Source organism: Mustela putorius, unplaced genomic scaffold, assembly GCF_011764305.1.
Source record: "Mustela putorius furo isolate JIRA1106 unplaced genomic scaffold, ASM1176430v1.1 tig00003834_pilon_pilon_pilon, whole genome shotgun sequence".
NCBI classification, from domain to species: Eukaryota; Metazoa; Chordata; class Mammalia; order Carnivora; family Mustelidae; genus Mustela; species Mustela putorius.
In genome coordinates, this window is record NW_025421987.1 from 121,200,960 (window position 1) to 121,226,899 (window position 25,940).

General features: G+C 44.4%; 1 protein-coding gene across 5 annotated transcripts in view; it reads left to right on the forward strand.

Annotated features, from left to right (window-relative positions):
- Positions 1-2,064: 2,064 nt before the first annotated feature.
- The window catches only part of LRRC3B (leucine rich repeat containing 3B), an 88,991-nt gene continuing 65,115 nt past the window's right edge, over positions 2,065-25,940 (forward strand). Inside the window, exons 1-2 of one of the 5 annotated variants that reach the window (XM_004754333.3) lie at positions 2,065-2,714; positions 8,502-8,535. The gene's annotated coding sequence lies outside the window, so the exon portion shown is untranslated. The other 4 variants (XM_004754329.3, XM_004754331.3, XM_004754336.3 and 1 more) reach the window with 4 other exon arrangements.

Below are 25,940 nucleotides of genomic sequence, written 5' to 3' on the forward strand. Positions count from 1 at the left end.
TTGACTCCAGATATTAATTTTTATTATTTCATCTCTCATCCTGTGCTTCTGATTTTTTTTCATCTAAAAGTGTAACTGTCATTGTTGACAATATTCACTCATTCACTTACAACACGGTTTAATGTCTGACCAGTATCTCACTTATAGACTTACAAAATATTTCACCATTCCTATCTTGTTAGACATTTCCATTTGGTTTTGTGTATTTTCAGTTTTTAACTAGAATAAACAACACCGCAATGAATAACCTTATAGAAAAATCTTACTGTAGATCCTTATTTATCCCTAATGATAAATTTCTAGGAGTAGAGTCTTAGGGACATTGGCGTGCAAAAATTTCATGCTTTCAAGAATAACATCATATTTCCCTTCAGAAAAATTATACCAAATTACATACCTGCCATCCATATGTACCTGTGTCTGGGTCCTAAAACTTCACTTAAAAAAACAATAAGCAAAACTTAAGCTACAAAAAACTACAAACTTTCCAATCACAGTATCATCTTAGAAACATAGCGGTCATTTTCTCTGATCTCCTACCCATTCTGGACCCTTTTCATAAAGCATCCCTGATCTAGGGTATCCATCCTACAATGGTTAGGAAGTAGGCCCAAAATTAAGAACAATTTTAAATATCCCTAAACTCCACAGCATATTTCTCACCTCTCAACAATGAAATACTGTCCAAACTATTCTAAAATGCATCCACAAGGAGACCCTCATTGGAAATGAGACACCTTGACAGGCTTTCAACATATTTGACACAGGTCTTGAAATGATCAAAGAGGTTTGGGTCATTCTACACCTGGAAGGGGTTTGCTCTAGGTGTTGGCAGCTGAGTACGAATCTCTTGCTCTATGCATTTGTCCAACAGCTTAGTTTCCCTTGCTTCTGGGAATTCAGCAGACAGAGGTGGGCTTGTAATTGGGAGAAGAAAATTGTTTAGAAACACAAATGAATTACATAGTTTTGCATTTCTAGGTCAGGAGAGCTGTATGTAGAACTCTATATGTGTCCTCCCCTGCTCCAAACTCTTAAAAATTTCATCACTCAAGTTCCTTTAATTCTGGAGACACTGGGATTTAGCTGTGTTTAGAGGAGAAAACAGCCTTCAATTGGTTAAGCTTTCCTTGAGTACCCATTAGCTGCATACAAAACAAGGCTGGATGTTGCAGGGGAATCCTGAAAAAAGAGGAAAAAAAGGTGAGTAAAGCAATAGAAGTTTATAAAAAATCTGTACTGTGTGAATTCTGCAAGTGATTGGCAAGTAGGATAGTGACAGCGAAGAGAAAGGGAGAAGCAATTCTGCCTAGAGTAAGAGGTTAGGGCTGTGGAAACGGGCTGTCAGAGAAGATGGTATCTGTAGATGCTGGAAAACAGATTTCATCTGGCCCAAATTTCTTGTTTGTTTGTTTGTTTATTCATTTCTTTATTTAGGAGCAGATCTGATGAATAATTTAAGTCATGACATAAAACTTCTAAAAGCAGTAATTTGCTTTAATCTTAACAAACGCACACACACACACACACACACACACACTTTCTTAGGGTCTATATACACTATACACTCCATTTTGGCTGTACATTCAGAGTCATCCCTGCAATGGGAAGGCAAATTCAATTCTCCTAGCACCTTCTGCTTTAAGAAACTGGACTGGTTGGAGGTAGGGATGAGGGGCCACAACTCATCCCCAAAACTTTGGACTTCAGGAGCTGCAGGGGATCATTCTGGTATTCGATTATAGAGCCTTGGAGGGGTATATCTCACTTTATTCATCTTACCCCAGAACAGCCTAGTACAGTACTTGGCACCCAGTAGACATTCATTTGTCAAATAGATTTTAAGCATCCGCCTTTTCCCCATTAGAGGACAATCAACCCATCACCATGTTACGCTGCTTCTGCCAGTTTTACTCAGCTTTGATCTCAGTAGTTATAAAAACAGGAGAAAGAATGGGGCCATAGCTTCCTGAGAGTGGAGCTATGCACCGGCGGGGCGGGCGGGAGGTGGTGGTGGGGGGGGAGGGTGTTGGTTGCAAGGAAGGCAGGCATGGGAGGCGGAGGGAGCGAATACTCCCACCTCAACTCATCTCCTCCAGCAGTAAACGCTCAGCCCCCGCCCTCCCTCTCCATTCCGGACCCTCCACCCGGGTGGCGACAGGGCAGCGCGGGCGAGGCGGCGGCAGATCTCCGACTGTCACGTTCATTCCCTGCTGCTTTTCCAGTCCCCTGCCTCCTCCCCCCTCCTCCCTCATCCCCAGCCCGGGTTTGGAGGCGATTCCCCTCTAGTGACTGAGACGATCGCATCTGGGCGAGCGGCGCTTCGCCTCCCTCGCGTCTTTGTCTCCTCCTCCTGCGAGGCTCCGGGGCCGGACGCAGGGTCTGCAGCAGCCGCCGCAGAAGCGGGAGCCCAGCGGTGCTCTGCACGGCCGCCCGGGGCCGCACCCTCGCTCGGCGGAGGCGCGGGAGGACGCCAGCTAGCCACGCACTGCCCGCGTCCCGCGCTCCAGCCGCCGCGCACTAACGCCGCCGCGGCGACCCGGAACGAGCCCTCCCGGCCGGCCGGGTTCGGGGTGGGCAGCCCGGCTCGCAGCTAGGTGGGAAGAGCGGCCGCTGCAGTTCTGGCAGCGCACACCCCCCAGCCATACGCATCCAACGCCTCCTCCCTGCGCCACGAGGATGGAGCAGCCACCCCGGCCCGGGACTGGCGCAAGGTAAGGTGCAGCCGCCTGTTGCTTTTCGCAAAGCGCGGTGTCGTCCCTCTGCCCTGGTGTCTAGGCCCTCCCTTCCGTAACATGTAGAGAACTATCACTATAGGTCAGAGCCATGTCCAAACCCCCGGTCCCCTTGGCGCCGACCCTGGAAGAGACCCCTCCTGGCGAGGGGGAGTCGACCCTCTGTTCGCGTGCAGTCGGCTGCGGTGCAATAGTCTGCAAACTTTTGTGCCCCCCTCCCTGCGCGGTGCTCACCCCGTGCTGTGCAAGTTGCACGTCTAGTTCTCGCGTGCGCCCTTCCCCCAGTCCTCCCCCACTACCACCCCCTGACGTTTGCATCTGCCCATTTCTCTCTCGGTGTTCTTGCTAGTCGACTTTTCACTCTCTGCAGCTCCCGCTAGAGAGGCGAGCGTTTGGGACCCAGCAGTGCTCATCCTGCCTGTGGGGGTTGGATAGGACCAGAGATAATAAAATAGGAGGGGTGGGAAGTGGGGGTAGGAGGAGGGCTGCGGTTACCCTTGGGGCTCATTCTAGCACGGCAGGAGCCGGTCCATCCTTGCGAATGCCATCCCCAACTCGGTAATGAAACCCTTGGAGTGGCTTGCGGCTGTGTGCCGCTGGAACGGCAAGTGCAGATCCGGGTGGGTTGAAGTAAGTCATCTGGGGAGGGAAATGTTGCTGGAGGGGTGGGGGAAGAAACCGAGGGTCGGGGGTAGATCGGGTTGAAAGGCTACCAAAGGGCTCTGCTTTTAAAGTGGGCGAGGGGCCAGCCCCGAGCCGTCACCTGACTTGCAGGAAAAGGGATTTGAGTCTGGAGGGCTCTGGCTCCGGTGTGTAAATACAGATGGGGGAGGAGCTGGGCACCTGGGGAGGCGCAGAGAGCTAGAATGGAGCCCTGGAATGCTAGGGCCCGAGGGGCACTTGGGAAGGTAGGCTTCTGGGTGCCTGGGATGGGGCGATCTTCCTTTCCAGGAGAAACAAACCTCCAGGCGAGATTCTGAATGCGTTGGCATCTTAGGCGGTGACTGAGTGGTCGGATCATGGACCAGGGATGCCTTTCCTGGCTCTAAGAGGACTGTCGTCCCCTCCTTTCTCCCGCACCCAGTTATACACCCTTCCACCTCCGCAGTCGGGTCCGTAGACCCACGCCCATCTTCCCTGCCAGGCGCTCGGAGTCAAAGAGGTCTGCACAGCCGCAGCGTGGGAAGGGGATTCCTGGCCCCCAGGGGAGGCGTGTGTGCTGGGTAGGGGGGAGTCCCCAGCGCCTGGCGAGTAGACTGGGGTACGAACCGTTTGGAGGAGAGCGCAGGGGCGGAGGCTGCAGTGAGAGCCACCTCCCCCCGCCCCGCCCCTCCGCAAATCGCACCTGGGCGGAGCGAGGGAGTGGGGGAGTCCCACGCTGCTCCCGGAGGTTCCAGAGCGCAGAGCTGGAGGGCGTGCGGGGCAGGAAAGGGGGTGTGGACATCAGGTGAGGGAAGACTTGGCTTCAGGGTCGGGGCCCTCGGGCCGAGGTGAGTCTGTCCACCTTTGGACACTACGTAGATCCTTCTGGTTGTTCCAGACGCTTTGGTGGATGCGGGAAGGCGAGCCTCATTTCCTCCTTTGCACCCCAGCAATCTGGAATGGAAGACCATCTGCGGGAGGGGACCTAGATTGCGGTTGCAAAGAACGGGCAGTCCCTGGGCTCCGTTTGTCCAGCTGGGGAACAGACTGGGCTATCAAAGGCCTGCAAGCACCTCTTTTAAACCTTATCTCTCTCTGGGGGAGGTGCACGCCCCTCTCCAAGCAGCGCCTTTGGCTGAGAGTCTGGTTCCCGGTTCCTACTGGCCCAGAGAAGAATTTGGAGGTTGCGTGGGTTCTGGAGCTGTTGAAAACCCTCTGGCCCTGCCTGTTCGGGCCTCCCACGTGCAGGCGTTTAGGGGCACAGCCATCTCTGCGGTCGCCCGGTAGAAGTCTGCTGCTCTCCTGTAACCAGCGGGGAGAGAGCAGAGCTCAGCGCAGTCCCCTTTTTCGGGCCCCGCGCCTTGGCCAGACCCTTCCGGAAGAGACGTCGACTCGTCAGGGCTCCGCGGAGGAGTCCTGAGGTCGGTCACTCCCCTCCTGGGGCACCCCTGGAGCAGTGAGCTCCTAGTTTCCCCGCGGCAAGCTTCGGAGCCCCGAGGAGCGGGACGGGGATTCCCTCAGCGCAGACTCCGGGTGCAGCTTCTGAGCACAAAGGCCACACCCTCACGGGCCAGGCATCGCGAGGGATAGAGCATTGGCTTCTGCCGAATTACCTGGATACCTGAGGTAGGATCCCAGAACTAAGTCCCTCATCCGGGGAAAGTTAGCTACGGACACTCCAGGCTCCATTTCTTTCCTGATGCTTATTACCTGGGTTTGTGCTCAGACCACTTCCCTTTGCCCATAGAAACAGGTTGGAGCAGGTCCTTCTAACTCTTGAAGGGAGGACTTGGACTCCTCACCAAATTGTCCCTGCTCGCTCCCTCCACCGCTGCTGCGCTACCCGAGACAGGTAGCAGTCATAATCAGCGCTAAATTTATTGAGCTCTTACTCTGAGCCAGGCACGACTTGTGATATTTTGCGTGAACTGTTTTTGGTTTTACTCTTAAAACAACCCTGAATGGTAAAGTCCAGGGTTTTTTTCCCGTTTTGTGGGGAAGAAAACTAAGCTACGGAAAAATTAAGTTATTTGCTCCTCGTCCAGCCAATAAGTGGTGAAACGGGTTAGTTTGTGGGTAGAGAACACTGGGTGTGCCCCCCAAGCTCTCAGCCCCATTTGTTACTAAAGTTCTTTTGTCCATGAGAGAGTATGGGTGAGGGCTCCAGCTCTTTACTCCAAACCCCAGGGGCATACTGTGTAAGTGTCTATCCTTGCCTGTGACGATGGGGAGCCTGATGGTGCATATTTGATCCTCTGGAGTCTGTTAAAGTGCATCTTGGTAGGATGAGATCCTGGTACTGGAAGTAAATTAGGGAATTGTCTACTGGCAATGGACTTCTTTTCTGGAACTTTTGGTAGACATTCCCTTTTTAAATATGAAGAGAAAAGGCAAGATGGGGGAGATTCAAAGTTGTGGGGAGATTCTGTAGTCACAAACAGTAGGCATTTTTTGGGGGGCAAATGAGTCCCTTTTTAGTGATTGAATGACAGAATATTAGAGCTAACAGAACCTCAGAGAGCACTGCTCCCAGTCTTGAGGCAGGAGATTCAGTGATGTGCTCAAGGCTACCAGTGTGTTCCCAGCATAACTAGTACTAGAAGCATTGTCTTCTGATTCTTGGTCAAAATAAACTATATTGATGCAAAAATAGATTATATTCACTGCTGTTGTTTTTCATTATCTTAAAATTAATTAGGGAAAAACTTGTCTATTAAAAAAAAGTTTACTTCTCTATTTTTCATAAATGCCTCAGTCTGCATAAGCAGGAAAAGTAATGATCATATAATGGATAAACCATCACAAATGTGCCTCATTTGCAAAAAATTGTAACCCAATACTTATACACCTTCAGATTAACAGAATCTAACTAACCATGCAAACCTTTAGATGACTCTAAATAAAATTAAATGGATTTTCAATCATTTTAGCAGTCTTTTCGTCAAGTTGAATAACTCTGTCTGGCCTCATGCCCCAAGTATTTGAGAAAACAAGAGAAATCCTCCTGAATACAATGAAATGATTCGGGATTATTTTTTCTGGATTTCTGACTCTCAGGTCAAACCTCAGGTTGATGCAAATCTGAGGCAAAACAGTATCTTTCTAGTAGATATACTTGGGGCTCAGAAAGGGTAAAAATAGTTCATTGTTGCTTCCTCACCCATTGAGCCCCTATAACAAAGGGACCCTCTCCAACAGCATAAGGGTTCCATATACCTCTAGGCATTCTTGTAGGACAGAATTGTGGTTTCTAAGAACAATCCCTGTTTTTTCTCTGTAGTAATAGTATCAGGATGTCCTGCCCCTGGAGACAAATCAAGAAAAAGTCAGCTGGAGTAAACAGAGAGGGGGACTGGGAAAAGCCTGTTTCTCAGAATCACATGAGGGGTAAGAGTTACAGGCAGACAGATGGTGGAAACTTGGTGCCTTTTATGTCGCCTGGAATAGGATTTCCATCCCTGATGTTGTGGCAAGCCAAGACAGAAGCCCAAAGGCAGGGAATGGGGGTGGAGGAGGAAAAGCTGGAGGTGGGGGAACAGTGCTGTCAAGAACCTGGGGTGGGGGTCTACGGAGGTTTGGCTGTTAATGGGCTTTGGGTTGACGGGAATGGCCAGGGACAGCCTGCACTGATGCTCTTCTGCCCTCTTCCCCGCCTACCCATCACTTTAGTTTGTCATCTGTGTTGGGTTGACCCATCTAAATCCCAGAATCCCCAGTTATCTCAAGCAAAGCATTCACTTTCTAGAGAATTTATTAGAAATGAATATTGTTTTATGTAAGTCAGAAAAAAATATGCATAGTTACCCTAAGCTTCAGGGAGAACCATGAAAAATCAAATTATCCCAGAAGAGTAGCCTTCTGAAAGTGGAGATGCTGGTTTAGTTAGATTACAGCAATGTGAGAGGGAAAAACGATAGAATGGTCTTTCTTTTAGGAACCACAGGAAGAAGAATCCTTTTTGATCCGGGCAGACGTCCTGGTTCCCAACTCACAGCTTTTCAGGGATGATAGGAGACTTAGCTGGAGTCTCATCCTGTTTATGTGTGGGCACTGTAAGCATCCTCCCTACCCAGTTTACTGTGGCTTCTGTGCGGTGTGGTTTTAAAGGGTCCACGCAGCACTTCTGCTGGGACAATTCCTTCTGCCTGTATTTATCTTAAATCGTATAAACTGATGTCAGTGTGTTGGCAAAATCACAATTACGTGTTAAACAACATGTTCTGGGGGAAAGTTTATGAAAAAAACAAAGCTCTTTTATTCAGAACACAATGAATACACTCATTGATGCGATACATAGCATGCATTAAAATTCTCAGTCTGGGTTAGATATTTGAAAATAAGAACATAATCAAGGACCAGAGAATCTGAACTTGACCTAGTTTTGGTAAAAAGAGAAGCCACATAATGAGTTTCTGTGGAGTTTGGAAAAAGATGTTGGCAGGGGGAAAAAATATCTCTAAGAAGAACCTGAGAAGTTTTACCCTCATAGATTTTATTTTAAATAAATATCTGAAATCTTAATTTATATTTAAGTTTGAATATTCCATATGAGCAATAAATTTAATATTTTATCTTCAGATTGTGGCTTTGAGGAGTTTTATTCTACAAGTGGTTGGGAACTATGAGGAACTAAGAGCTAACAGGTTTGGAACAGATGATTTTCTCAAAAGGGATGGGTTCATCGTAAGGGTGGTATAATTCACTTAAAATAAAAAAATGAACAAATATTGAAAAAGAACCACCCTGATAAAAATAGATTTTCTTTCTTTAAGAGGATCAAAGAACAGATCAGTGAAGTTTATAAAATTTGTGGTTTCAGTTTATCCTAAATTCTCTGAGCTGCTTTTTATGTTAGCAACTGTCCAATGAAGTGTCACTACACTCTCAGTTTTTAGGTTTTTTTTTTTAAAGATTTGTGTCTTTTCTTAGAAACAAATAAAAAAAAAATATTGAGACCCTGGTTCAAGCACAGAATAATAATAAGTATAAGTAATAAATAATAATAAATAAATAAACAGAATAGCAATAAGTAATAAAAATAAGCATATTTTCAAATGCAGATTAGCTTCTTTGTTTCTTTCCTTTATTTCTTTCCATATTTTTCTTTCTTCCTTTCTTTTTTAGGCCATTGATAGGATTTTCAGTCTACATGTGACATGTGAGTATTCAATACCTTGCTGGGAGAGTTGGCTATTTCAGGACAAATATTTCCCCTGGTAAGGGCCGGGAGGAGGTACAGTGCACTTGTATGTTTGTCCAAAGCTAAAGCACAAAGGTCATGAAGTCACCCTGGCTTTTCCCCTGGTCTAACCTCATCACTTCTGATTTTAGAAAAGTGATGCTGGTCTAGGCCTGCTTACAGAGGGCTCACCCTGGTAGCAGTGACTAAGCAGTATACTTTCCTTTTGCTACTCTGGGAATTTATGCCCTGCGAAGACTCCTTGTCCAGTCTGATGACCTTCCTTAGGCATATGGTCATCAGGGATTATCAAACATTCCCCTACAAATTATATTTAAGCTTGGGTTGGCAAAGATAGGATACCCCCTTACCATGGAATGTTTTGTTGCCCTTTGCCCAGGTGGTCAGTCTGATTTTTGGTTGTATCTTAGAGACACACCCTGTAGACAAAATTAATTCCCTTCCCTAATGCAAGGAATAGTGTAGACACTAAGTGCCCGAAGCACGTACTGCAGAACCCAAGAAGGAGGGATGACTGATAGCCAGCCAGGTCGGGAGGGAGAGAGGTAACCGAGATGCAGCAGAGAGTAGGCAGAGGAGAGAAAGAGGGGAAGGGAGGAAGACCAAGAGGGAAAAGAGACCATCTAAAGGAAGAGAACGCAGCCATTGGACAGAAAGACTAAATGAGATTTGATAGTAAGCCAAACCTAAAGGATAAGATTAAAAGGGCATAGCAATCAGGGGCTAAAGAAAGTGAATGGGAGTGATAAAGAGCTAAAGAAGTGTACGAGGAAAAATAATGTGCCCAAATAATTCCTCAAGGTCTAGGTCAACACAAAGGTAGGCCGGCTAACTGCTCAGACAGAGGGCATGGTCTCGTACTCACATTCCCCTGTCCCTTGTTAATGTGGCTCCTCACTTACCAGGCCAAGGGCTCTTCATCTCGTTGATGCCTTGCAGCCGTTTGGCAGTCCGCCAAGCTTAGGGACCCAGGAATGATGTGTTTAAATGCTTAAAAAGCAATGCAGACGATTATAACACTACACACACATATACACACCCCCACCGTGACCTGCTAATGCATGTGTAACAACTATTGATGGGATGGATGGCTACATCTCTCCTAAGTAGGGAACAGCAGCAAAGCTGCCTCGAGTTAATGACAACAGCTGTGTTCTGATATGAAAATATCTGATTTATATCAGTGGCGAAATCGCTGGTACTGCTACTACATGTCAGGTTTGCAGCCTGCATTCGTAATGGAATGAAATACTAAATTGTAGTTCAATGTTAGTAAACAATGTTGTGACTTTTTTCCCATTCAAGTTTGTAGATTGTTGGAATTATATTGATAAATGCCCCAGACATCTGTGACCCCCAAGTACCCCGAACCCATATGCTTCAACGTCTGCAACTAATACTGTACATGTGCATTGGAACAGATGTGGGCAAAGTGTAACAGGGTCCTCCTAGCTCCTTTTACCTCTCTGGACTAATTTTCACTTTTCTGGCCCAGGAAACTGACTTTACCTGCCCTATTCCCAGGGATGTGGTTGCATGGCTATTGGCAAGTAAGAACACCTTTAGCAGAAAGTCATAGGTCTGGGGCACAGGCAGGCTATGGGATGGCTTTGTAAAAACTAGAAAACGAGCTTCCTTGGAGCAGCAGCAGCCTCTGGCTCCTGGCTAGATGAATACTGGCCTGGATTTCAGTTTCCAATGGCTGCCTTGGCTCCATGCCCTGTAGCCTTGGCTACTTTCACCTGAAGTGAGGTTGAATTATCAGACTGCATTGCATTTCAGCTGAAAGTTTTTTAAGTTCTCCCCTCCGATGATTTTTTTTCCCCCCAAAGCAGAGCTGCCACAATGGCTTTGAAAGGTTCACTTCCTTTCCCTGCCGGTTTCCTGGTTATCAGGAAATGGCCTCAGGGCAGGCAGGTAGATGGAGATCCACGGAAAAGGTCCAGATCTGGAGAATTCTTAAGCTGGATGATAAGGCTGGGAGTGATAGAGAGGGGACTGTGGTCATAGAGTGTTTTCTAAACAGATGGTTCATGTTGTCCTACATGGTGAGAAGATGACAGGATGTCCCTGATCTTGGAGATCACCCTGTTTCTGCCTGTTCTTCTTGATGAAGTAGAACATGCTCATGGAAAAAGCTCTCCTAAAAAAATCGGGCAGCAACATTTCAGAAAACATCCTCTTGATATGCAGATAGAGTATGTAACTGGGAACCAGGAAACATCATTCTGCTTCTAGCTTTGACCTTAACCAGCCTGATGTCTTTGGTCTAGTTATGTTGACTGTCCTTGGCTTTACTTGCCCAGTAAACTCGAGGCTTTCTAGAGCCCCTACCAGCTCTGTGGTCTTTAATGTTAAGGGCACATCCGACGTGGTTTTATTTATACTCCCCATGATGGCTTTCCTGTACACCTGGTTCAGGCTCACTTCTTTGCTTAGGCCTTCTGGCCCTCACATGCCACAGAACCAGTAGTGATAGGTAGACACTCTGCAGTCTGAGAGACTGATGACACTCAGAGCACTTCTAGGAGCCCAGAAGAAGGGGATGATGGTGGTTGTCAGGAGTAGTAGTAAAAGGACGTGTAGCTGATGCAAAGTAGAACAGAGTAAGGAAAAGGGTAGCACAGTTGATAAGTTTCCTTGCGGCCATAACTGTCAGTCAGGGAAGTTGTAGGAAAGATGAAGGAGGGCTTCCTGAAGTTTTGACTGTGTGCCCATCTTCATAACCATGTGATATGTGTCACTTCCTGCTTAAAACTTGAGAATCACCCCTTGTTGCCCGGAGAAAGTTACATCCTTAGTATGGTTTAATAGCTTCTGCCTCACCTGGTCCAGCCTGTCTCATCCTTGATCACTTTCCTGGGCATGTCCTGTCCCCTCGTGTGTTCCAGCTGAGGGGCTGGCACTGGGGAGTCCCACAACTGGTCACATTTCCTCCTTCCTCCTCTACATTCAGTGATATCATGTTGGTAGCCCGAAATCCCCTCTGGTAGGATTACTGACACCACAGAAACTCACAGACACTACAAAGCAGTGCTTTTTATTGCCAGAGAACCTGTTGTTAAAAGTTGCCAGCACACCAGCTGCCCCTGCCCCCGGCAGCCTTGTAGTTCCTACCACAGAATGTTCACCTGCCTGGTTCCCCCTCCTTCCCTCTCTCTTTTCTTCTGTCTCTCCCTTCCTTCCGGCTTTCCATCTACCCATCTGTCCAGAGGTAGCCAGACTTGGTTCCAATTCCTCTTCTGCCACTTCACAGCAAGCTGAGTGACCCCGAGAAAATGCCTCAAACTTTCAGAGGCCTCCATTTTCTCCATGTGAAAGCGTTGTGAGGCGTAAATGAGTTCCGATGTCTAAGGGGCTTGGAACAGCGTCTGGCACATGGTAGGTACTACTTACTTCTTTGCTTTTATTATTGATCAACACATTGTTGTTTGCCTACCATGGTCCAATACTGAATATGTACCGATGAAAACAGGTGTAATCAAATAAACACCAGAAAATATTCAAGATCCCTGAACAAAGGCCAGTGAGTTCTTCCAGGGATAGGAGGAACTGACCTTATGGAGCCAGAGGCCTTTGAATTGAATGCAGAAGGATGGCTCACCTACACCCCCCCGAACTGGCGAGACAGACAGACGAATACCAGAAGAGGGAAGTCACATGAGCACAGGCATGGACATGGGAATAGCACAACAGGCTAGCGGGAGCTGAGCGGGAGCCCATAGAGGGAGAGGGAGTCTTTGATCATGTTTGGTCATGGGTTATCCACAGGGAAGTGAGCTATGGTCTCCGCTTAGCTCCACTCCTCTGTTGCCTATGTTGAGGATAGATATGAGCTTTGATTTTCCCAAAAAAGTCAGAAATCCCAATTGTTAGGTGAAAGCTCCTGATGTTTAATGGTTGAACTAATTCAATTAAAAACAGGACAAAACAAAACAAAACAAAATGCAGAACACATCCACAGACTGTAGCCAGCCTCCTGCAGAAGAATGGAGTTCTAGTTCCCAAGCTTGTGTGACAGTGATAAAATCTGCACTTGGAATTCCTGGATTTGAATAGGATTCTGCCAGTAACTGTGTGACCAAAGGTGAGAGTCCCTTCAACTCTCTGAGCCCCATGTTTCTACGAAATGGCTGTCACATTTCTCGTCTTGTGTAACTTGCTGTGAGGATCTTCTGGACTCCGGAGATAAAAGCCCCTGCAAAGAACCAGACACGCATTAGAATTATTCCCAGACCCTGAATGTGTGGCAGAGCCATACATTTGCACAGCCCCAAGCGTGGGTTAAGTCACCCAAAGATCCCTGAATGTCCTCACCTGCCTTTTAATTTTGACACTAGATTGGGAAAGAGAAATGTGGGAGTGCTTTTCCCCCTTCATTCTGTGAAAAACATGAAGGAGCTTGACATTCCATTCTGGAAGTCTGTATGTCAGAGACCCAGCTGAAAGTTATTGATTGCTTCTGCATAGACTCAGGACCCTGGGGAAAGGCACGTTCAACCTCTGTGGTTTGTTCTGGTTGTTTCCTTGAGGCGCAGAGGATTGTTGGAAAGGAAGTCAGCTGCACAAAGTTTTCGTCAGAGTCAAAACCTGCACTTGGATTTCTGGAATTTCTCCTCTTTGATCCTGTCAGTTCCAGGCTGGGTTTGATCATATGGGCCTTGAAGGAAGTGATCCAGGCTTGGAAGAGTCCAAGCATTTCTAGTTGAGGGGCCAGGCCGGGTGGATGTTGGCTTTCCCTTAGCGGAGGGGGGAGTATGCAGCTGGCGACTTCCTCAGGCCTGCTTGAAAGGGCTCTGGAATGGCAGCTTTATGAAAACCTCAGGCCTAGTATCATACATTGAATCTTGCTTTTACTCTGATTTTGTGTTATTTTCATTTGTTTTGTTGTATTGCCTGATTGAACTCGACCATGAGGAGCTTCAAAGAGGCAGGCAGGCCTTGAAGTAAGGACACCTGATTTTCAGAAGCCTATCATTTCTGGATCTTTGACCTCACGGCAAGAGATCTTATGTTTTCTGCTTTAGATGCTGACCTGAGTTTGTGTCACCCTCCTCTAAACCCCAAACCACCTGGGTCCTCAGGACTGAGTTGTCTGGTGCTGCTGTGGCTTTCACCCTCTGTTGGTGTCTGGGCCCTCACCCCTCACCACAGCGACAGCCAACTCGTAGAAGAACCACAGTCCTGCTCTTCTGAGATGGATTTGAAACCGCTGTCTACTGAATTGACATTGTAGGTGACAGCACATTTGATATTAAAGAGGTATTGAAGCCCTAACCCCTGACATGACTGTATTTGGAGATGGGGCATCTGAGAGGTAATTAGGTTTAGGTGAGGTCATGAGGGTGGCCCCGTCATCGTGAGTTAGTGACCTTATAGGAAGAGATACCAGAAAGGTGGCCTCCTCTCTTTCCACCCACACCCACTGAGGAATGGTCTTGTGAGGAGACAGTATTCATAATATATACATACAGCATACATAATGTATCTGTATACAGATACATTAAGAACAAGGCCATCTACAGCCCAAGGAGGGATCCTTCAAAAGACATTGGCCATGCTGTTCCCTTGGCTATAGTATTTTGTTACTGCAGCCAGAGATGATTAATATGGGAGGTTACTCTAGATTAGTCCGGGCACCTACTACCTTGTGACGCATTTCTTTGAGTAAAGATATGCCTGTGTTTAGACCTTTGAATGTGATGTTCTCTACCAGTCAGACACATAGTAGGCCTTCATTAATAGCTTGTCGAATTAATGAACACTAATGAATGGACTGACCAGCATCCATTTTAGAAACAAACATTTGGAAGAAAATTCATTTGAGTATTGGGGATTTTCTGCAGTCATGGTTTGAGATGAAGGAAAAATAAACTCTTTTAGCGTATACTGTGTGTGGGGTGTGTGTGTATGTATATACCAAGCTGTTAACAGCTTGCACTTTTTTACTAGCCCACCCCATGGAGACATAATGATAGTAAAATAAATATAGTCAGCATGCTTTCCTATTTACCCAGCATGCAAGCAAGTGACTATTTCCAAGCATTTCCAGTTTCATCAAGGTCTCCTCGAACCATTCTCCATAAAGAAATACTGAGTTGGGCTGCTGACCTACCAAAACCTAATTACTCAAAATTTAGTAAAAAAAAAAAAACAAAACAAAAAAAAAAAAACGGCATTTAAAGAAAAGTCACAGAACCTCAATATTAGAAAGGACTTTTGAGATCCCTTTGGATTTCAAATCCCCGGTGGGCAAGTTGCCATGGAAGGATGTGATTTTCCTGACAAAATGGTGGCTTCAGGGTTCTTTCTTGTTCCTCTGAGAAATCCCTCAGATAGTGTGAGGTGTTTGCTCTATGGCTTTTGCCATTGGAGAATGGAGAAGCTATTTCCTCAAGATGCTGTTCATCTTTATTCATATCTGGGTGCAGATGAGTTCAGAATGTGTGGGTGTGGGATTTGAAGAGTGAAGTGCTTAGGTAACAGTTGGTGTGCCAGTTGTGTAATGAAGAAAATGTATTGACATTATTAAATTGTGGGCTGAAGCTGGCTTTTGGTGTTATAAAAAAAAAAAAAAAAAAAGAAGAAGAACAAAATTTCCAAAAGTGGATAGCATTATTTTTATGCCAGGGGTTTCTAAATGTTGGGACAACAGTGCTGAAAAATATGGGTCTTCAATGTACGTCACTTTCCTCTGCCTCGCCTGGTTTTACCCTCTAAGCCCCACAATGCTTTCTTTTAAATTGGAAGGTGTTGCAGTGTTTCTAAATATACATTCATATTGTACTTAACTGAGGAAGTAGATTTAGTAATAACAGGCAAGGTTTTAATTCACTTTGCATATTGCTGGTGGAAGAGCCAACTGGTTTCTAGAAAAATTAATGATAATTTATTGAGTCACTAAGAAGTTACTGTTCACTTCCCAAGCTCCAAAACCTCTAACACATCTTAAACTTCTAGGGTGAAATTGTGCATCTTTACTTCTTTTTAAAAAATCGTTTTCTTTTCTCTACTTTACCTTTTTTTGGTGTTGATAATAGTAGAGACTAATACAGAGAAATCTTTCTTCTCGGTGTGGGTGGAGTGGGCAGGGGGAGGTGAATATGACTGTGACCAGTGCCAGGTAACATTTGTGGATTCCACCTGTAGCAGATATTTATAATAAATACACATGGGTGTTCAGGATCCTGGATTAGTCATGCAATGCCTAGTTCACGGGGTTTTAACCATTTTTTCTAGTTATGTATCCTTTTAGAAGTCTGGTTAAACCTATGTACACTTTTTATTTTTTTTAATGTAAAATTAACATTTTTTGTTTGTTTAAATTAAATTTAAAAATATTTTAAATGTAAAACTTAAAATATGTAAGATTACAAAGAACCATAACAACAACAAAAATACCCATAAAACACTGATTCTCAGGGATTCTTGAAATTTCTGTCAGACTGAACTTTTAATACTATGCATGACCTATATCACTGCCAAATCTGTCATTACTATTAAAAAAAATAACACATTTCAGGAGTCTGCTTCACCATCAGATATGTTTGAACTTGCCTGGTCTAGACTTGTAGCCCACATAACTGTCATATTCAGAAAACAGTGCTAAATTATGAAGAATTAAACATTCTCATTTAGACTGTCCAGTTTTGCAAAACTATAACAAATAAATTAAATGGTTGACTTCTTTCTATTTATCCATGAAGAATAAATAAGTGTAGATAGGGACAGCCATTAAGCAGCCTAGGTGTCTGATCACTGAGTGAGGAGATGTTCCTTTCCCTTTTGTGGCAGCGTGACTACCAGGTGAGAAGTTTACCAATAATTGTCTCTCTATATTAGGAGGTGCTTTGGTAAGGAGAAATTAATTATTATGACTTTGAAGTTGTGATATGCATAAATATTTCAAGATTTCTGAACAACTGTGTTGCTATATATAAAAAAACAAAAGCTGTGATTTTTAGTGTTGATGTCACAGGCCCTGGTGACAGTCGTGTAGTCTGTTGCTTGTCTTTAAAACTGAAGAAAATACCAAATTTCGGTTGTTGATCAGTGGAGGAAATAAAAGTCAGAAAAGACCTCCCACAGTTGTGGATTCCCTGCACTATAGTCATGACCTCTCAATGGGGGACCGTGGACCCCTGGAGACAGAGGACCTCATCCTCTGTCTCAACCTGCGAGTCAATGCCTGATAACATGGGAAATAACAACGAGAGCAGTTTTCAGACAGATGAAACCCACAGAAGGGGTTTGTAAAGAATGTCGCTGTCTGGTAATTTGTTTAACAGGCATGCTAGAATTCGACCTAAAGAGTATGGTTGGCTTACTCATTAGTCTCTCTGGAGAGAGATGCTGTTGCCTTTATGCAGTAGAGCATTGGGTCTTCTTTGAGAGCCGGTGGCATAATGTTGTGAATAGTCTCATAAGAGAGAATTCTTAGACTGTTTAAAGGTGGGTCTGGTGTTTTGAAATAAGCCAAAGTCATTTGAAGTAAAGCTGCTAAAGGCAGAGGGTGATCAGGTGTGTAAACAACAGCCTGGACCTTGAAAATTCTGAGGGTTCTTTTCAGCAGGGACTCATTAGTTGTCCTGGAAGCCACTCCACCATCGGGGAGGCAGGAGGGATGAGATCTGGAAAAGATTGAGTTTCCAAAATGATAGCATCCTTGGAATCTGCCTGCAGTCCCCAGGGTGACTAATTTATAAAGGAACAGTCATTTCCCTCTATAAAGTAATGTTCCAAGATGGTTTCATAATATTTAATGACAATATTCAATAGTCACATTCTATACCATCTTGAATGGAATTGTGTTCTCCAACAGAAATATAATGCTATCTACTTACAGAGTTTAAAAATTTCCAGTAGTCATATGAAATGTAAAAAGAAAAAGGTAAAATTGAGTTTAATAACATTTTTTACTTAACCCAGTATATCCAAATTGTCATTTTGACATATGTTGAGTTAAACTTTATTGAATTTTTTTTTCATAGCGAGTCCGAAACTAGTAGGTATTTTATACAGCATATTGCACTTTGGACACAGAATTTTCATCAGAAACATCTGACCTATGTTCAGATTTCACAAAACTGACAATTGAAAAAGCAGGTTCACATATCCATGTTGTTTCAAATATACTTGAATGTTCTCCAATAACTGACATGTTGGGTTTTAAATATAAATTAATCACAAATAAAATTAAACATTTAGCTCTCAATCATGGGAGCCACACTTCAGGTGCTCAGTAGCCACGGCAACTAGTGGTTGCTGTATTCAGTGGTGTGGGTCTAGATTACGTAGGGAGACAATGGGAGCAGGATCCGTAAGCATCGTGTGGATACTGCAGTTCTGGAAAACTTGGGAGATGCTCATCCTTCCTTTCTATGAAACAGTTCTTTTGGTCTTTTTGTTAATCTAGTATTTTCCCCAAAGGTCCCCATCTTCTCCATAGAATCCATTTATACGACCCTCCAAAGGGTCTTTCCTTATGAGTATTTACCATTACATCCTGGGGCATCATGTGGTCTGTGCATCATAGATGGAGGCTCAGGAAGGAATGGCAATGATTGAATGAATATAAGAAGTTAACACCCCCGCTCCAGTTCTTATGACTAAGCACTTTAACCATAGGAGTAAAGGTTCCTGACTCTAAGCCCCACAGGATGCATCTCTGATTCTGATGATTCTGATTCTGATTCTGATTCTAATTCTGATTCTGAAGACTTGGGGCAAGGCTCAGGAAACCACATTTTTATCAAGACTTCCTTACTCTCCCTACCTCCCCCTCCCAGGTGATTCAGCCCAGCCTAATCTAGTAACCACTCCCCTGAGTGCCCCTCTCCCCAGTCTATTATTTTTACTAGTGGTTCATAAAGTGTGTTCCAAGGACCCCCCCATCATCAGAATTCACCCTGTGTTTTGTTGAACCGAAGCGTACTAGGCCTGCCCCAAACCAGCAAAGTCAGAATCGCTGCATCTGTAGAACTAACAATTTGCATTTTTAACAAGCTCCTTAAGTTATCCCTGTGCCTAGTGACTTTAAAAATTGCTGCTTCATGCAGACCCCTCCCCAGCTTGGACATATGATATTCTTTGATCCCACCATTTCTCATTCATTCTCTTTGCCCTTGTCTGATGTTTTAAAATCCATTGTCACATTTATTCCACCTCCCCTGTGTTCAGGTCATTTAACAAATACGTATTTGTTCCAGGGACCAGGGATACAAAGATATAGATTGTGAGATTCTGTCTTTGACCCCTGAGGACTTTTGGATGTAAGAGGGAGAGAGAGATCTATGGAGAACTGAGCTCATAAAGAAAGCATTACAGGCAGAGTACGACATGTATGTGCTGGGAGCAATGAGGTCAGAGAGAAAAGAGTCATATTTTCTTGGGCCGCGAGTTGGTGAGAATGGCTTCAAAGGGGCTTTAGAGACCCTGGATGGATTGAGGGAAAGATCAAACTGATAATTGCACCTGACAGAGAAGAGAGGCAGAAGACCTAGAGATCTAATATGAATTAGGATATGAACAGGGAAGCAGAGCTATCATGAATGAGGGATTTACTGTATTTATTCTATACTGTATGGAGCATTAGTTTTTGTTTATGTGGATTATATTATCCTTATTTACCATATTAGAAATTAAAACTGAAAATTAATAAAATGATTACCATTTCATTAAAATAATAAAAACCCATTACCTATTAACATAAAAGTGCATATTTATGAAAAATATTTTATTTTCCAGAATGAAAATTCAATTAGAATAGTGACATCCTTATACATTTCTATACATCTCTAACATCTTGCTTAATAGAACACAGTCTGATTCTCATGTCTGCTCCTGGTTTCACTCTGTTGTGATATCCCATGTCAGAAAACCTTTGGAAAACTCCCCAGTATACTCTTGATAGAATAAGCTTAGAAAAGGCAAGTCATATCTTTGATATTATATCTGTAGTGTTATGGAAATAGTCTACATAGTGTCTATAGTCAAACCATGTCTACAATATCATGGAAAGAGTCGTGTCTTCATGTAAGGTCTCGGGGACCCCCGGAGTCCCTGGACCACACTGTGAGAGCCATTGGTGTAGAAGGCAGCTTGGTGGGCAAGGAGTGGGCAGGGATACCGGTGTGGTGGGGGTACCTCTGACAGCGTAGGGGAGGAAGATAAGGGCATGCACCAAGGCGTATCAGTAGGGAAGGAGAAGAGCACATGGAGGAGACAGACCCTGGGGAGAACTTAGTAACCAATCGGATGTTGGGATGAAAGAGAGGGGAGAGCCCCTGAAAGCATCTAGGGCCAATGGATATGGTCATCTACCAGCTGCCAGTACAGGTGTGGGCTTTTCCCCAACCTATCCTTGAGCCACCCAGCCCTTGTGCTCCACAAGGCCTTGACTTGAGGTAGAAAGCAGGTGGAAGGTCTAGCCCTAGAATATTTTTCTGGAGGTCTAATGCTGAGTTTCACAATATGATTATACATTGGATGAAATTGGGATGGGTAGAACTACTAGAAGCATTTGAGTGTGGGCTGGCCTAGGCTACATGTTTCACATATCAAAGGCCACAGGGAAAGATGATTATTTTGTGAGTAACCAAGATGCAGGGGTGAGGTTCAGAGAATGGCCTTTTCATGGGGGCTGGGAACATTTGTGGTTAGAAGAACTCTTAGGAGGGATTCAGGAAGCAAGAATGTGTGTGTGTGTGTGTGGTTATATATGTGTGTATATATATATATATATATGCATGTATAAAGATGGTCTTATATATATAACGGTGTATATAGGTATGGTTTTTATATATTTAACAACAACAACAACAAAACTATCTTGGCTCAGGCCTCAACATGAGGTATGGAATGAACTGGCCCAGGGGATCTGAAGTTGTAGATGAAGTTCCTTATTTGCCATCAACGGCAATGTGACCTTGGACAACCTACCACCCAGCATCTCTGGGCCTCAGTCTCCTTCTGGGAGGCACAGAAGGGTATGAAACATCAGGAATTCTATGATCCACTATGCGTATTTCATGGGCCACAGAGAGTGATCTTCTGGAGGACACAGTGATTCCTTCCTTAGTGTCTAAATTTGCCTGAGTAGCATTTTCCTGAGCCTGTTTTCGATCTTGCCTATTGAGGGCCTGGGAAATGAATAGAGAAGCAATCAATCTGGTGTCAGGGGACTGGAGATAGCAGCTGTGCCTCTCAGGAACTGCAGGACTTGTCATTTATTTGGATGTTGTTCCTGGCTTGGCCTGACAGCCTTGGCATCTTCTTGTTTCCTTAGTTCTTGAGAAGGCCTTTTATGCCAACTCTGTCTACACACACACGCACACAACACACACAGCAATATGACTACACTCTACTCACTATTTCCCCAAGAAGCCCACTGTGGGACAGGAAGTCATTTTAGATGTGCATAAGTTTGCTTTGGGTATTTTTGTGTACTTTGATAGGTATTAGAAAAATAGAGCATGCATAGCAAAACCATTTTTATGGATATTATTCCTTAGGATGATAGTTTAAATAAATAGACTGAATTAAAGCAAAAGATAGCACACATGCTAACACACATCAAACCTGGGCATAACAAAATTCTTGAAGGTGGTATGTGTGAGAATGATATGTGGGAAGTACTAACTTGATTGCATTTATGAGACTTTTAACAGATGGAGAAGGCTCTTCTAACAGGTGAGATCTGGAACCTATGTCAGAAGTGTTCTTATTCTTCATTGGTTTGGTGTTTCAGCCTAAATATTCCTTTTGGGAACCATAATTATTTCACATCTGCTTTATATTGGTCACGTTAGGTTCTTCCAACAAGAGACTTTAACCTGGATATAATTAGAGGAAACAATCAGGTTATTTTAAAATGAAAGGAAATTCTGGAAAACAGCTGGCCCAGGACTCTACACAAATGTCAGTGTCGTCAAGGGCCCGAAATAAACAAGCAAACATGGCTGGGGAACCATTCCAGATAAAGGAGACTCCAGCAAGAGGACAACTAAATATAATGGGTGACACATGATTGGACCCTGAATCCAAAATAAGTTATAAGGGACATTTGGGGACATTTAAGGGATTTGAAAACCAACTCCTTATTAGAAAACCATATAGTTATAAATTTTACATTTCCTGAGTGTGATAATTGCAATAGAGATGACTATTCTTGGTCTAAGGAGATTTATGCTGAATTATTTAGGAATGAAGTACATCAATGTCTGCAATGAACTCTCAAATAATTCAAGCCAAATATACATTGATACTCACATATGCAGCTAATGCCCGTGTATATGTAGACAAATATGTATTCACACACCACACACGTGTATGTGCGTGCACATAGGCACGCGTGCACACATCCACACAAGCAGACTCACATATGTACAAGAAGAAAGAAAATAAATGTGACAGAATATTTATGTTTTAAAAAGATTTATTTATTTATTTGGGGGAGAGAAAGAAAGAGAGAGCAGGGAAGGGACAGAGGGAGAGGGACAATCTGAAGCAGACTGCTGCATGTGCAGTCCAATGCAGGGCTTGATCTCCTGACCCTGAGCAGAAATCAAGAGTCCATTGCTTAACCAACTGAGACCCCAGGCGCTCCGAGACAGAGTATTTAACAGCTGGCCAATCTACAGTGTTCATTGTGCAATTCTTGCACCCATTCTGAAGGCTTTGACCTTTAGATTTTTCAAGATAAAAAGTTGCAGAAAGATCCTAGACTTTGGAGGTAGAGAAGTCTCAGAGATAATGGACGATTTTCATTGTGTAGCTCAAGAAGTAGGTGTTGAAGAGTTGGATGACATTTTCCTTGAGCTTACTTTGGTGTGGAGAACCAATACTGCCCTGCAGCTGTCCCACAACGAAGGATCCCTCTCCCAAGGAACTGTCAGATATGCAGCCAATCTCTCATCCGCAGATGGTTCACGGTGACTGCCTGGATTCTTGCTTGCATAGGCTTCATGGTTACAGCTGATAAAACAACATGCTTGCACACAGAACAGCCTCTGCTTTTGTATAATGAGGTTTGTGTGAAGTCCACAGTCTTTCAGTTGGTATTATTGAGTGCCTACTATGCTCCAGGCATTATTCTTAGAGGCTGGGGGGAGGGTGGTTAAAATTCTACTTCTCGTAGAAATCATGTCCCATCTTGTAGGATGGGAGGGATGGAAGTAGCCAGTCAAGTAATGAAAATTAACTGGGCAGTTTCAAAAATTGTTTCATCTTATCAAGAAAAAGAAAATTATGAGGGTAACATGACAGGGAGTGGTGAAGCAGGGGTGGGGGTGGAGGAAATAGGATGGTCCTGGAAGACTTCTCTGAAGGGATGGCCTATCATTAAGATCAGGAGGGAGATTACTTTACTTTAATGTCTATTCTATTTATTCCTAATTATCCTGGCCTTTTAGTTGGCTGTCAAGGTCAAGGGTCTTTTGAAACCCTGTTGTCCCTCCCCTGCGCACCCCCCACAGCTGCCACAGGGTCTGTGTTTTCAGCATTGGTCCATGCCAAGTGACCAGAACGGAGCCAACACATGGATGTGCCATTGCTCTCACATGTGTCCTCATTCTCTGGTCAGTGAGTGCAGATGTTCTCTGTGCACTTTTCATCTGTATGGTGGGCTTTTTAAAGGGGTGAATCCAAAAACCACAGGGAGCCCATCGTTGGCTCACACTGACACATGGTGATAAAAGTGAATTATTGTTCCCAAATAATCCTGCAGAGGAAGCCTTCCATCCAATAATTTTCAATAATGCCACATTGGCACCCCTCTGAATTACTATCTTCTTTTGCTAATTCAATATGACAGGTTTCTAAAACAATTTGAGCTCAGGTAAAAGCAGTGTCAGAGAGAGTATTCAAACTTGCTTAAAGGAGGGTGGTAGAAATACCTTATATTGGGTCCTCCTCGCAACACTAATCAAAATCCATTTGGATTCATTTCCTAGAGGCATTAAATATGTTTTTTTTTTCCTTTCCAGTCACCTTTCTAGTTTCATCTGATAACTGTACTCTATCTTCAGTGCTTGAATTTGCCTCAGCATGTAGAGACAGTCAGCTGATTCTTTTTTTTTTTTTTTTAAAGATTTTATTCATTTATCTGACAGACAGAGATCACAAGTAGGCAGAGAGGCGGGCAGAGAGTCAGTGGAGGGGGGGGAAGCAGGCTCCCTGCTGAGCAGAGAGCCTGATGCAGGCCCTATCCCAGGACTCTGAGATCATGACCTGAGCTGAAGGCACAGGCTTAACCCACTGAGCCACCCAGGCACCCCACAGTCAGCTGATTCTTTAGACCAGAGGCTGCCGAAGATAGGAAGTGAAGACAGTATTCTTTTGCATTTAGAGAAATTGCAACTTTTAAAATTTGGGCCAAAATTATGCCCCTCCTAGGAAATCACTCAGGACATAGGCCAGGAGGTACAAAGGATCCTGTGTGGGATTCAGAATATTATTTTTTTTTCCTTCCCTTTCTCGTTTCCACCTGGGTGAACCAAAGCTGGCCTTCCAGATGGCAGGGAGTGGGCCAGGCAGCATGGTGTGGTATAAGACATACAGGATTTGGCCTCAGGGAACCTGGTGTGAGTCCCAGCCCCCAACACTTACGACTGTGAACTGGGCTCAAAGCCTATCCCGTAGTAAACACTCAATAAATAGGAGCCCCGTTTCTTCCCCCTCCTCCATCTTGTTTCTTTATACATGGTCATGTACTTCCGAGGAGGGAGACCCTTCCCACCTCCCCAAACCACCTCTTACCATTCTCTCCAAAGCTCGCATCCATCGTGCTGGCCTTTCTGCTGTTTGCAGGACATGCCAAGCAGGTCCCTGCTTCAAAGTTGCTGCACTTCCTTCCACTTGACATGACCCTCCCTCAGATCACCCCATCGCTTGCTCCTCGCTTCTTTCAGTTCTCAGCTTGAGCATCACCCCCGAGAACGGTCTCCTTATCTCTAACACATGGCCCTCCTGGATTCTCTTCACGGCTTCTCTCACTATCTTACGTTATCTAGATGATTCATTTGTGTTTGGTGTTGATTTATCTGCCTCTCACACTCAGCCCTGAGCTCCAGGGCAGCAAAGGCCTTGACTATCACGGGCCTACCAACACCTGGTACGCACTGGTGGCTCAATACGTGTTTATTTCATGAAACTCACTGGAGACTCCCTGAGAAGTGGAACGGCCTCACAGGGTTATTCTGCAGATCGGATGGCCAGGTTTCTGAGAGTCCTTTAGAAATTTAACCCCATGCAAATAACATTATAAGAATAGTAAGCCTTCTCCACCTCATCCATGAAGTACCCCTTCCTTTGCCCTAGCCTGAAGTATCCTTTTCATAGTCTCAGTAGCCTTCTCTGTTAAGATCTTGTGTTTGTGACATTGGCAAGAGTTTTGCATAAAACCTAGAGGAATTCAAAGCAAGAGAAAAAAAAAAAATTCCTCCAGCTTGGAAATTGGTACTCAGTAAGCAGTTTACAGGTGTAAGCTTCGATCCTCTAGAGTGCACTGAGTGTGCAGCATTCAAACAATGGCTAGCGTCAGAGGGAGACTGTATCAGGAATTCTAGTTCCACACAGCTTCCTGGGCCAAGTTCAGCTTCAAGAAAATGGCATCATACATCTGGTTCTGAGAAGTCAGGATAATGCAGAGGCTTCAGCTTGGAGGCAAGCACGGTGGGGTCCCAGACCCTCTTTGTTCCTTGCATTTTTTCACAATGTCAGTGCAGTGGTGGAGGACAGTGTTGACAATGAGCTGCTGAGTACATCTTGTCTGTGTATTGATGGTATTAGGAGATTTTTGTTGTTGTTCATCTACCTACCTTTGTGGAAAATTTTCAACCTTTACTATTTATAACCTTTACAGGCTTCAATCAAGATGTAGTATGTTGGCTTTGAAAGAGCTTGATTTAAATTGTGGAGGGAAAGGAAGGGGTTTCAGAAATCTCCATCCATTATTCATGATGTTTAGAAAGATAGGCTTTTTTAAGTGTGAAAACCATCCTGATGGAGACTGAATCAGGCAGGGAACGATGCTGATTTCACGGTAAAAACCCCTCTCTCTGCCACCTTGTAGACACCGTTTATAGGGCTGCTTGCGTTTTCCCCTCCCGACTCTCTCTGCATTTGCCCAGGAAATTAAAAGGGCTTCTTTAAGTTTCAGTGGAAATTGAAATCTCTAGTTTAAGAAACCGAAACCAAATCTTGAAAAATGTTGGGAAAAATGACTTCACCTGTGGCTCTCAAAATGGGTATTCTACTCCCTGTTTCTCAAAGTGCAAGGATTTTTATAAACTGACTCAGAAAAGGAGATTGAATATCCAGTCTGTTTCTTCCTCTCCCTTCCCCAGAAGGTCAGAATCCTGCCC